Genomic DNA, 13,737 nt, shown 5'->3' on the forward strand with positions numbered 1-13,737 from the left:
TAAAATACTTATTTACTCTGACTCCTTTTAATTAATTAAATCATTGCACATCTCACTATTAATATCTTCACTATGATGAGGTTTTGATGTAAGGTGCCTCTTCTAATTTTCGTGCCAAATCATGTCCAAATGATCCTAAAGTGTCAGAAAAATGACTGTTTAACTCAATTAAGTTAATTGTAGATGATTTGGACATGATTTGGAAAATGCTAATTTAGGTACCATTGATTTGCATTGGATTGGGGCACTTTCCCCCAAACACACTCACCTTAAATTTGACTGCTTTATACAAAATGGATTATATAATCTTTAGGCTCCCCTAATAGATCTAACTTACTTAGATTATGACTTAATATTAGATCAACTCTTACTTTTGTTAGTGTAATTATCCCCACAGCTCATTAGCATAACACAACGTTAACTATTCATGAAAATCGCAAATGAAATGAAATAAATATGCTAGCTCTCAAGCTTAGCCTTTTGTTAACAACACTGTCATCTCAGATTTTCTAAATATGCTTTTCAACCATAGCAAAACAAGCATTTGTGTAACAGTATTGATAGCTAGCGTAGCATTTAGCGTTAGCATTGTGCGGGCAACATTTTCACAAAAACAAGAAAAGCATTCAAATAAAATCATTTACCTTTGAACAACTTCGGATGTTTTCAATGAGGAGACTCTCAGTTAGATAGCAAATGTTCAGTTTGTCCAAAAATATTATTTGTGTAGGAGAAATCGCTCCGTTTTGTACATCACGTTTGGCTACCAAAAAACCCTGAAAATTCAGTCATCAAAACGCCAAACTTTTTTCCAAATTAACTCCATAATATCGACTGAAACATGGTAAACATTGTTTAGAATCAATCCTCAAGGTGTTTTTCACATATCTCTTCGATGATATATCGTTCGTGGAAGTGTGCTTTCTCCTCTGAATCCCATGGGAAAATGCCTGCAGCTGAAGATTACGCAAAAATATATTGCGCTTAAAACGGGCACGTTTTTTTATCCATAAATTAAAAGAGCGCCCCCTATATCCAAGAAGTAAAAAAATATAGATGAGACAGATAAAATGTCTAGGACATCGGTTTAATGTCTCACCCCAAGACCGAATTTAATATCTGAACAACTTCAATTAATGAGCTTATCTCTCTTTCTGTCTTTTGGGTGATTGCGTTATCATTCAGAGGTAGTTTATCCAGTTATTTATCTTTCACTAACCAGGTTTCCAACCTTTTTAAGCAAGTAAAGTAGGCCTATGTCACGCCTCCACCTGCTCCCTCCCTCCAGAGCTCGAAGTTGCCATCTACTAACCACCTGCTCCCCATCGCTAACCACACCTGGACTTCATCACCACCCTGATTACACTCCCTCCATATAGCCCTCTTTAGCCTTAGTCATTAGGCAGTATTGTTCAGTACATGGCTCCTATTTTGTGTTTTCGTCATGTTTATTATGATTATTATTATTAATAAACTCCCCTTCTGCATCTGCTTCCCTGCGTATTCGTTACAGCCTACATGTCGGATATATATTTTTTATGACAGGCCTGATGGAAACAGAACACTTCTCAGTAAACTTTCCAAACGACAACAAAACAAAATATGGTAGACATGGTGGAATCTTTTTATGTGGGTAAAATTAATTATGAGAGAAACGTCGGCGGAAATGCTTATGCGCAAATATTGATATAATAACCATCAAATCGAAGTAAACTTGGGAGTCACGCGATGACATTGTGTGGTCCTCCCTATACGACTTGCCAGGAAAGCATGCAGTTTAATAGGCTGCAGGTGAAATAAGTGATGATGAACTTCACAGGGTGGTGAAAGTGTAAGGTGATGAGTTTGAAGAGCCTTTCCAATACATATCCAGGGTCTTATCCTGGTGACGCTTTGATGCTTTGCTGCCTATTGACAAATAAAAATAATATCGCTCTTTTGTCCATAATATCATAATGTAGGGTAGGCTATAAACCTGCACTGTTGGCCCATCTGTGAGCTCTAGGCTAGAGTGCACGTGCCAATATCAGAGTGGGCAGACTCCCTATATAATGCAACATTTTTTGTGAGAAAACCATCATTAAAGTAGAAAATGCGATGGAAACCCATTTAACCTGTTTTTTTAAAAACATTTGACTGCAAAAGGTATTTTTATGTAGGCAACGTCCTCACACACAGCCTTTTATCCTCGAGTCAATTTGAAGGAAACACAAAGCGCGATTTTATAATATTTGCATGAAAATCTGTCGCTAGTTGGATGGAAACCTAGCTAATGTGCATTTGATCTCCACCTATTTAGCAAAATAAATAAATACGTGTTTATTTATTTAGCCTGTTTTGCATGTTATTTTGGCATTAATACGTCAGTTTGCAAACAATGTAAAACATTTTATATAATAATTGCGTTACTAAAGCCGTAAACAAACAGTATCTTTTTTGCTTTCTTGAGTAACGCAGCTACAAAATGCAGGTGTTTCAGCCTAGCTCAGTGCTTTCACAAAGTTCTATCAACACATTGACTGTAGTACTCGCACTGGGAAAATACTTGACCACTGATATTCTCTGTTCCGGGATGCATACAAGGCCATCCCCCGCCCTCCCTTCGGCAAATCAGATCACGACTCCATTTTGCTTCTCCCTTCATATAGACAGAAACTAAAACAGGAGGTACCCGTGTTAAGGTCCATTCAGCACAAGTCTGACCATTCGGAATACATGCTTCAAGATTGTTTTGATCACACAGACTGGGATATGTTCCGGGTTGCCTCGGATAATAACATTGATGTATACACGGACATGGTGACTGAGTTTATAAGGAAGTGTATAGGGGATGTTGTTCCCACTGTGACTATTAAAACCTACCCAAAACAGAAACCGTGGATAGATGGCAGCATTTGTGCTAAACTGAAAGCGTGAAGCACCGCATTTAACCATGGCAAGGTGACTGGGAATATGGTTGAATACAAACAGTGTAGTTATTCCCTCTGTAAGGCAATCAAACAGGCAAAACGTCAGTACAGAGACAAAGTGGAGTCGCAATTCAACGGCTCAGACACAAGACGTATCTGACAGGGTCCACAGACAATCACAGATTACAAAGGGAACACCAGCCACGTCAGGGACACCAATGTCTTGCTCCCGGACAAGCTAAACACCTTCTTTGCCCGCTTTGAGGATAACACAGTGCCATCAACACAGTCAGCTTCCAAGAACTGTGGGCCTTCTCGTGGCTGACATGAGTAAGACATTTAAGCGTGTCACAAAGCCACCGGCCCAGACGGCATCCCTAGCTGTGTCCTCAGAGCATGTACAGACCAGCTTGCTGGAGTGGTTACGGACATATTCAATCTCTCCCTATCCCAGTCTGCTGTCCCCACTTGCTTTAAGATGTCCACCATTGTTCCTGTACCCAAGAAATCAAAGGTAACTGAACTAAATGACTATCAACCAATAGCACTCACTTCTGTTGTCATGAAGTGCTTTGAGAGGCTAGTTAAGGATCATATCACCTCTGCCTTACCTGACACCCTAGACCCACTTCAGTTCAATCGCCATTGAACTGACACAAGTAATTTTTCCAACAATTGTTTACAGACAGATTATTTCACTTATAATTCACTGTATCACAATTCCAGTGGGACAGAAGTTAACATACACTAAATTGACTGTGCCTTTAAACAGCTTGGAAAATTCCAGAAAATGGTGTAATGGCTTTAGAAGATTCTGATAGGCTAATTGACATCATTTGAGTCAATTGGAGGTGTACCTGTGGATGTATTTCAAGGCCTACCTTCAAGCTCAGTGCCGCTTTCCTTGACATCATGGGAAAATCAAAAGAAATCAGCCAAGACCTCTGAAAAAAATTGTAGACCTCCACAAGTCTGGTTCATCCTTGGGAGCAATTTCCAAATGCCTGAAGGTACCACATTCATCTGTACAAACAATAGTACGCAAGAATAAACACCATGGGACCACGCAGCCGTCCTACCACTCAGGAAGGAGACGCTTTCTGTATCCTAGAGATGAACATAATTTGGTTTGAAAAGTGCAAATCAATCCCAGAACAACAGCAAAGGACCTTGTGAATATGCTGGAGGAAACAGGTACAAAAGTATCTATATCCACAGTAAAACGTGTCCTATATCGACATAACCTGAATGGCCGCTCAGCAAGGAAGAAGCCACTGCTCCAAAACTGCCAAAAGCCAGACTACGGTTTGCAACTGCACATGGGGACAAAGATCGTACATTTTGGAGAAATGTCCTCTGGTCTGATGAAACAAAAATATAATTGTTTGGCCACAATGACCATTGTTATGTTTGGAGGAAAAAGGGGGAGTCTTGCGAGCTGAAGAACACCATCCCAACCATGAAGCATGGGGTTGGCAGCATCATGTTATGGGAGTGCTTTGCTGCAGGAGGGACTGGTGCACTTCACAAAATAGATGGCATCATGAGGCAGGGAAATTATGTGGATATATTGAAGCAACATCTCAAGACATCAGTCAGGAAGTTAAAGCTTGGTCACAAATGAGTCTTCCATTAGGAATCCAAGATGGCATAGCAGTCGGACGTCTTGTCGTGTCGTGTCCCTTGTATATATCTTTTTTTTTTTTTATGTTTAACGTATTTTTACTCGCATATCTTTTAAAACATTTTGCTAAACCTCAACTTCTCAACGCCTCACCCAATGTAGCTATTTTTTCTAAAGTACTTATATTTACTTCGGATCCGGATCCCCTCAACTGAAGCTAGCCAGCTAACTACCAGGTATCAGTCAGCACACCATTGCTAGCGGTCTTCAGCTAACTGGTCATCTGCTAACCTTTAGCTGGGAAAGCTCTCGCCAGTTCGAACAACGCGACTCTAACCAGAGCATAACGGACCTATATATTTTTTATCCCCGGATTCCCACCGGATTCCCACCGCAAACGGAACATTTTCAGCTGGATCTTCACAACTAGCTAACTAGCTAACCGCAACCCCGGATGATTACTCCTGGCTAGCGTTTCCACCCACTTAGCTTGAAGCTAGCCCGGCCAGAGCTCCTGTGCTACCACCGAAGCATACTCCTGGGCTACAATATCCGGACCCACGACCGGTCTATCGATGTCACCGCATGAAGAGGCATAAACAGACTCACCCCATCGCGACGCCCCCCAAAGGCTAACTTTCTAGCCCTTGCTATCTCCTTGCTTGCTAATTCGGCCTGCTAACTGCTAGCTTGTTTAGCCCCGGTCCGCTAACTGCTACCTTGTTTAGCCCCGGTCCGCTAACTGCTACCTTGTTTAGCCCCGGCCTACTAACTGTTAGCTTGTTAGCACAGGCCTGCTAACCGTCTGAATCGCCACTTCCCAAACACTCACTGGACCCATATTTACTTTCAATCTCTTTTCGATTTTTTATTTGTTTATACCTTCCGGTAACCTGCCTCACCCAATGTGATACGGAATCGCTATCATTTGTAATTTTTAGAACACACTCAAGAACCTCCAGAAGCTAACCAGCTAACTAGCTACAAGCTATTTAGTCATTGTTAGCCACTGCTAGCGGCTTTTACCTTTTACCTTCTGCACAGCCAGCCAGTTTTTTAACCTGGATAATACTCGCCAGTCCAGCTTCCCTGCCCCATCCACCGCTGCCCCCTGGACACTGATCACTTGGCTACATAGCTGATGCATGCTGGACTGTCCATTAATCACGGTACTTCATACTGCTTGTTTATGTTTTATCTGTCGGCCCCAGCCGCACTCAGGCTCTGTGTGTAGTTAATCCGACCCTCCCTGCCTAGTCAACGCCATTTTACCTGCTGTTGTTGTGCTAGCTGATTAGCTGTTGTTGTCTCACCTACTGTTTTAGCTACTGTTTTAGCTAGCTCTCCCAATTCAACACCTGTGATTACTGTATGCCTCGCTGTATGTCTCTCTCAAATGTCAATATACCTTGTATACTGTTGTTCAGGTTAGTTATCATTGTTTTAGTTTACAATGGAGCCCCTAGTTCCACTCTTCATACCCCTGATACCTCCTTTGTCCCACCTCCCACACATGCGGTGACCTCACCCATTACAACCAGCATGTCCAGTGATACAACCTCTCTCATCATCACCCAGTGCCTGGGCTTACCTCCACTGTACCCGCACCCCACCATACCCCTGTCTGCGCATTATGCCCTGAATATATTCTACCATGCCCAGAAATCTGCTCCTTTTATTCTCTGTCCCCAATGCTCTAGGCGACCAGTTTTGATAGCCTTTAGCCGCACCCTCATTCTACTCCTCCTCTGTTCCGCGGGTGATGTGGAGGTAAACCCAGGCCCTGCATGTCCCCAGGCACCCTCATTTGTTGACTTCTGTGATCGAAAAAGCCTTGGTTTCATGCATGTCAACATCAGAAGCCTCCTCCCTAAGTTTGTTTTACTCACTGCTTTAGCACACTCTGCTAATCCTGATGTCCTTGCCATGTCTGAATCCTGGCTCAGGAAGGCCACCAAAAATTTGGAGATTTCCATACCAACTATAACATTTTCCGTCAAGATAGAACTGCCAAAGGGGGAGGAGTTGCAGTTTACTGCAGAGATAGCCTGCAAAGTAATGTCATACTTTCCAGGTCCATACCCAAACAGTTTAAACTACTAATTTTGAAAATTACTCTCTCCAGAAATAAGTCTCTCACTGTTGCCGCCTGCTACCGACCCCCCTCAGCTCCCAGCTGTGCCCTGGACCCCATTTGTGAATTGATCGCCCCCCCCATCTAGCTTCAGAGTTTGTTCTGTTAGGTGACCTAAACTGGGATATGCTTAACACCCCGGCAGTCCTACAATCTAAGCTAGATGCCCTCAATCTCACACAAATCATCAAGGAACCCACCAGGTACAACCCTAAATCTGTAAACAAGGGCACCCTCATAGACGTCATCCTGACCAACTGGCCCTCCAAATACACCTCCGCTGTCTTAAACCAGGATCTCAGCGATCACTGCCTCATTGCCTGTATCCGCTAAGGAGCCGCAGTCAAACGACCACCCCTCATCACTGTCAAACGCTCCCTAAAACACTTCTGTGAGCAGGCCTTTCTAATCGACCTGGCCCGGGTATCCTGGAAGGACATTGACCTCATCCCGTCAGTTGAGGATGCCTGGTCATTCTTTAAAAGTAACTTCCTCACCATTTTAGATAAGCATGCTCCGTTCAAAAAATGCAGAACTATAGCCCTTGGTATAGCCCTTGGTTCACTCCAGACCTGACTGCCCTCGACCAGCACAAAAATATCCTGTGGCGGACTGCAATAGCATCGAATAGTCCCCGTGATATGCAACTGTTCAGGGAAGTCAGGAACCAATACACGCAGTCAGTCAGGAAAGCTAAGGCCAGCTTCTTCAGGCAGAAGTTTGCATCCTGTAGCTCCAACTCCAAAAAGTTCTGGGACACTGTGAAGTCCATGGAGAACAAGAGCACCTCCTACCAGCTGCCCACTGCACTGAGGCTAGGTAACACGGTCACCACCGATAAAGCCATGATTATCAAAAACTTCAACAAGCATTTCTCAACAGCTGGCCATGCCTTCCGCCTGGCTACTCCAACCTCGGCCAACAGCTCCGCCCCCCCCCCCCGCAGCTACTCGCCCAAGCCTCTCCAGGAGCTCCTTTACCCAAATCCAGATAGCAGATGTTCTGAAAGAGCTGCAAAACCTGGACCCGTACAAATCAGCTGGGCTTGACAATCTGGACCCTCTATTTCTGAAACTATCCGCCGCCATTGTCGCAACCCCTATTACCAGCCTGTTCAACCTCTCTTTCATATCGTCTGAGATCCCCAAGGATTGGAAAGCTGCTGCAGTCATCCCCCTCTTCAAAGGGGGAGACACCCTGGACCCAAACTGTTACAGACCTATATCCATCCTGCCCTGCCTATCTAAGGTCTTCGAAAGCCAAGTCAACAAACAGGTCACTGACCATCTCGAATCCCACCGTACCTTCTCCGCTGTGCAATCTGGTTTCCGAGCCGGTCACGGGTGCACCTCAGCCACGCTCAAGGTACTAAACGATATCATAACCGCCATCGATAAAAGACAGTACTGTGCAGCCGTCTTCATCGACCTTGCCAAGGCTTTTGACTCTGTCAATCACCATATTCTTATCGGCAGACTCAGTAGCCTCGGTTTTTCGGATGACTGCCTTGCCTGGTTCATCAATTACTTTGCAGACAGAGTTCAGTGTGTCAAATCGGAGGGCATGCTGTCCGGTCGTCTGGCAGTCTCTATGGGGGTGCCACAGGGTTCAATCCTCGGGCCGACTCTTTTCTCTGTATATATCAATGATGTTGCTCTTGCTGCGGGCGATTCCCTGATCCACCTCTACGCAGACGACACCATTCTATATACTTCCGGCCCGTCCTTGGACACTGTGCTATCTAACCTCCAAACGAGCTTCAATGCCATACAACACTCTTTCCGTGGCCTCCAACTGCTCTTAAACGCTAGTAAAACCAAATGCATGCTTTTCAACCGTTCGCTGCCTGCACCCGCACGCCTGACCAACATCACCACCCTGGATGGTTCCGACCTTGAATATGTGGACATCTATAAGTACCTAGGTGTCTGGCTAGACTGTAAACTCTCCTTCCAGACTCATATCAAACATCTCCAATCGAAAATCAAATCAAGAGTCGGCTTTCTATTCCGCAACAAAGCCTCCTTCACTCACGCCGCCAAACTTACCCTAGTAAAACTGACTATCCTACCGATCCTCGACTTCGGCGATGTCATCTACAAAATTGCTTCCAACACTCTACTCAGAAAACTGGATGCAGTTTATCACAGTGCCATCTGTTTTGTCACTAAAGCACCTTATACCACCCACCACTGCGACTTGTATGCTCTAGTCGGCTGGCCCTTGCTACATATTCGTCGCCAGACCCACTGGCTCCAGGTCATCTACAAGTCCATGCTAGGTAAAGCTCCGCCTTATCTCAGTTCACTGGTCACGATGGCAACACCCATCCGTAGCGCGCGCTCCAGCAGGTGTATCTCACTGATCATCCCTAAAGCCAACACCTCATTTGGCCGCCTTTCGTTCCAGTTCTCTGCTGCCTGTGACTGGAACGAATTGCAAAAATCGCTGAAGTTGGAGACTTTTATCTCTCTCACCAACTTCAAACATCTGCTATCTGAGCAGCTAACCGATCACTGCAGCTGTACATAGTCTATCGGTAAATAGCCCACCCATTTTTACCTACCTCATCCCCATACTGTTTTTATTTATTTACTTTTCTGCTCTTTTGCACACCAATATCTCTACCTGTACATGACCATCTGATCATTTATCACTCCAGTGTTAATCTGCAAAATTGTAATTATTCGCCTACCTCCTCATGCCTTTTGCACACAATTGTATATAGACTCCCCTTTTTTCTACTGTGTTATTGACTTGTTAATTGTTTACTCCATGTGTAACTCTGTGTTGTCTGTTCACACTGCTATGCTTTATCTTGGCCAGGTCGCAGTTGCAAATGAGAACTTGTTCTCAGCTAGCCTACCTGGTTAAATAAAGGTGAAATATTTCTTTATTTTAAAAAAAATTGACAATGACCCCAAGCATACTTCCAAAGTTGTGTCAAAATGGCTTAAGGACAACAAAGTTAAGGTATTGGAGTGGCCATCACAAAGCCCTGACCTCAATCCTATAGAACATTTATGGGCAGAACTGAAAAAGTGTGCGTGAGCAAGGAGGCCTACAAACCTGACTCAGTTACACCAGCTCTGTCAGGAGGAATGGCCAAAATTCACCCAACGTATTGTGGGAAGCTTGTGGAAGGCTACCCAAAATGTTTGACCCAAGTTAAACAATTTAATGGCAATGCTACCAAATACTAATTGAGTGTATGTAAACTTCTGACCCACTGGGAATGTGATGAAAGAAATAAAAGCGGAAATAAATAATTCTCTCTACTATTATTCTGACATTTCACATTCTTAAAATAAAGGGGTGATCCTAACTGACCTAAAACAGGGAATTTTTACTCTGATTAAATGTCAGGAATGGTAAAAAACTGAGTTTATATGTATTTGGCTAAGGTGTATGTAAACTTCCGACTTCAACTGTATGTAAGAATACCGTTCATTGACTATAGCTCAGCCTTAAACACCATAGTACCCTCCAAGCTCATCATCAAGCTCGGGGCCCTGAGTCTGAAACCTGCCCTGTGCAACTGGGTCCTGGAGTTCCTGACAGGTTGCCCACAGGTGGTGAAGATAGGAAACAACACTTCCACTTCACTGATCCTCAACACAGGGGCCCCACAAGGGTGCATACTCAGCCACCTCATGTACTCCCTGTTCACCCATGACTGCGTGGCCCCACACGCCTCCAACTCAATCATCAAGTTTTCAGATGACACAACCATAGTAGGACTGATTACCAACAATGACGAGACAGTCTACAGGGAGGAAGTGAGGGCCCTGGCAGAGTGGTGCCAGGAAAATAACCTTTCCCTCAACATCAACAAAACGAAGGAGCTGATCGTGGACTTCAGGAGAAAGCAGAGGGAGCTCTCCCCTATCAACACCGACGGGACCGCAGTGGAGATGGTGGAAAGCTTCAAGTTCCTCGGTGTACACATCACTAATGATCTGAAATGGTCCACCCACACAGACCGTGTGGAGAAGAAGGTGCAACAGCGCCTCTTCAACCTCAGGAGGCTGAAGAAATATGGCTTGGCCCCTAAGACCCTCACAAACTTTTATCACCACCTGGTACGACAACCACACCGCCCACAAACGCAGCGCTCTCCAGAAGGTGGTGCAGTCTGCCCAACGCATCACCGGGCACACACTGCCTGCCCTCCAAGACACCTATAGCACCCGATGTCACAGGAAGGCCAAAAAGATCATAAAGGACATCAACCACCCGAGCCACGGCCTGTTCACCCCGCTATCATCCAGGAGAGGTCAGTACAGAAGTATCAAATCTTGGACGGAGAGACTGAAAAACAGCTTCTATCTCAAGCCCATCGGACTGTTAAATAGCCATCACTAGCCGGCTACCACCCGGTTACTCAACCCTGCACCTTAGACATGGAATCACTGGTCACTTTAATAATGTTTACATACTGCTTTACTAATTTCATATGTATATACTGTATTCTATTCTACTGTGTTTTAGTCAATGCCACTCCGACATTGCTTGTCCTAATATTTATATATTTCTTAATTTCATTATTTTACTTTTAGATTTGTGTGTATTGTTGTGAATTGTTAGACATTACTGTACTGTTGGAGCTAGGAACACAAGCATTTCGCTACACCTGCAATAACATCTGCTAAACATGTGCATGTGACAAATAACATTTGATTTGATTTCTGTGCTGGTGGGGCAGCCAGCAGAAAATATGGAGCGTAGGGGTTGCTAATGTTCTCTAGTTGCACCGTGATTGGCTCACTGTTCCGTCACCCATGGGGACACAGAACTACATCATAACTGCAAAACCTACGGGTAGAGCTCGAAAATTCAAGCCTCTTGGGTGCTGCCATAGAGTTACATTAGAAGGGCCCATCCAAGAAGGCTCAAGGTCATTGGATACAGATAAAATGTCAAATCACGTTATATCTACTGTAGCTTTGACTGGACTGATCATATCAACATCATACTTTCAACATTTTTGCAAGCAAGAAAGCAGTCATAATCATGAATTAAGTTGACAATCTACTGCCAAATCCTTTTCCATCCTTGTCATATGAAGAGAAATGATCTAAAACATATCGGTGCTCATCGGCCATTGGACATAAACATGAGAAAATAAGTTGGAAATCGCAAATTGAACAATGAGTGGTTTGGAAGGAATCCATGGCTAACTGCAAGCATTGCAAAGCAATCACTAGCCTGCTATTCCATGGAATGGATGTGTGGTCCAAAGTCTGGGTTTAAGGGTCTCTTTTCCAAGCTTAAAAGGATAAACATTAAATTGGGCCATAAAAGGTTGAATATTGGCCATGCTGTCAACCTAGAATGACTTCTGCTGCGTTCAAAACAACTAGAAACTCGTAACTGGGAAATCTTAGACTTCAGTGACTTCAAGACAACTGGGAAAACACGTTTTGAACGGTCATCCAACTCAGAATTCAAAGTCGCACCTCTTTCTAGAGCTCTGACCTGAAGATCACTGACGTCATAATTCGAGTTCCGAGTTCCCAGTTATCTTGAAAGCACCATAAATCCAGAGAATGCCAAACTTTGATGACAAAGTTTCATGACAAAATTTGCCCACATGAAAGATCGCCGTGCCACCTTCCTATTCAAGTGAGCACAGCACCATGGTCCAAAAATGTATTGTATGCTGTTCCATATATTATGTAATATTCCAGGGAGATATGTATACTGTAGCTAAGAAAGTAATACTAAGTGTATGTTGTGTAGTAAGTTGTTGTGCCCATGTGTCTCATCCTAAATATTTGTTCCCTTTCACACTCATAACTTAGCCTACTGTTCTGACTTGATGGTGCACATGTAGCCTATAATATAATCATCCAATATTGTAATAGCTTTCACTGTCTGCTTATTTGACCCCTTTATTTATCCTACAGTTCTGACTTGGTGTATAGGGAGAATACTGTAAGAACGGCCCATGTTCTGAATTCTCTCGTTGTACATCTCAAAAGTGCTGAACTACTGACGTCCGTCCTAGATTGCCTCTTATTCGCTCGTCGTCCCCTTATGTCATAGTTTGTACATCTCAATTGTCAGTAGAAACCACATTTATTTAAGCAAGTCAGCCATATCAGCCATGTTTTTTTAAAGGCAGTAAATGAGGCTGAATTCACGGTTTCACTGCCAGACATGGCTCTCCTGACAGCCAGGTGGTAAGGATTCACTCCATGGTGCTTAAAAGAAAGCTCTGCTGTCTGGACAGCTTTATGTAGGCCCTAACTGTTTCTGGGCACCATTTGTCACCTTTATCGTGCAACTAATGTCTGTTTAGTGTTGTGTTGTGGATTTGCTGGCATGCATCCCCAAAAAATGTGGGAGTTTGCCCCACCAAGATTTACATGCTAAAATTGCCACTGCTAATGTGTATGGGGAAACATGCCCTACAACCAACTCCCACCTAATGCTCTCCCTCTGTGGCTTTATTGATTTTCTCCAGTGATTAATTGGTCACAGGAGGAGCTGAGGTGTGGCCAGGTACCAAGAAAACTTACTGCCCATGTCCTCTGTGGCCATCCAGAAACGCCATTCTACAAACAGCATGACTCTTAGTGGATGTTCAAAGATGAAATTGCAAAAATCTCTCTCTCTCCTTTTGATGGAAGAGATCACATAATATATGAATTGGAGTACATTACCCTCAACATGCATCTAATATCAGAGCTATCACCATCTCTCCCTCCAAACACTCATGCACAGGGAATCGCTGTGACCATTTTGAAGATATTGTAGCACGGTTCATCGCGCTCTAGCGACTCCATGTGGCGGGCCGGGTGCCTGCAGGCCGACTTCGGTTGTCAGTTGAACAGTGTTTCCTCCGACACATTGGTGCAGCTGGCTTCTGGGTTAAGCTGGCGGGTGTTAAGAAGCACGGTTTGTCAGGTCAGAAGTGAACCTTTGAATTAACATTCAAATGGACATTTAGTTTTGTGCATAAAATCTCCAAATTATGCAATGTCCAATACAGAAACTTGGACACGTGGAAACAAGGAAGGTGATGAGTGAACGTTTCATCTGTATGAACCAATATTAATGCAGGT

Source organism: Oncorhynchus kisutch, linkage group LG27 (assembly GCF_002021735.2).
Source record: "Oncorhynchus kisutch isolate 150728-3 linkage group LG27, Okis_V2, whole genome shotgun sequence".
Taxonomy (NCBI): Eukaryota; Metazoa; Chordata; class Actinopteri; order Salmoniformes; family Salmonidae; genus Oncorhynchus; species Oncorhynchus kisutch.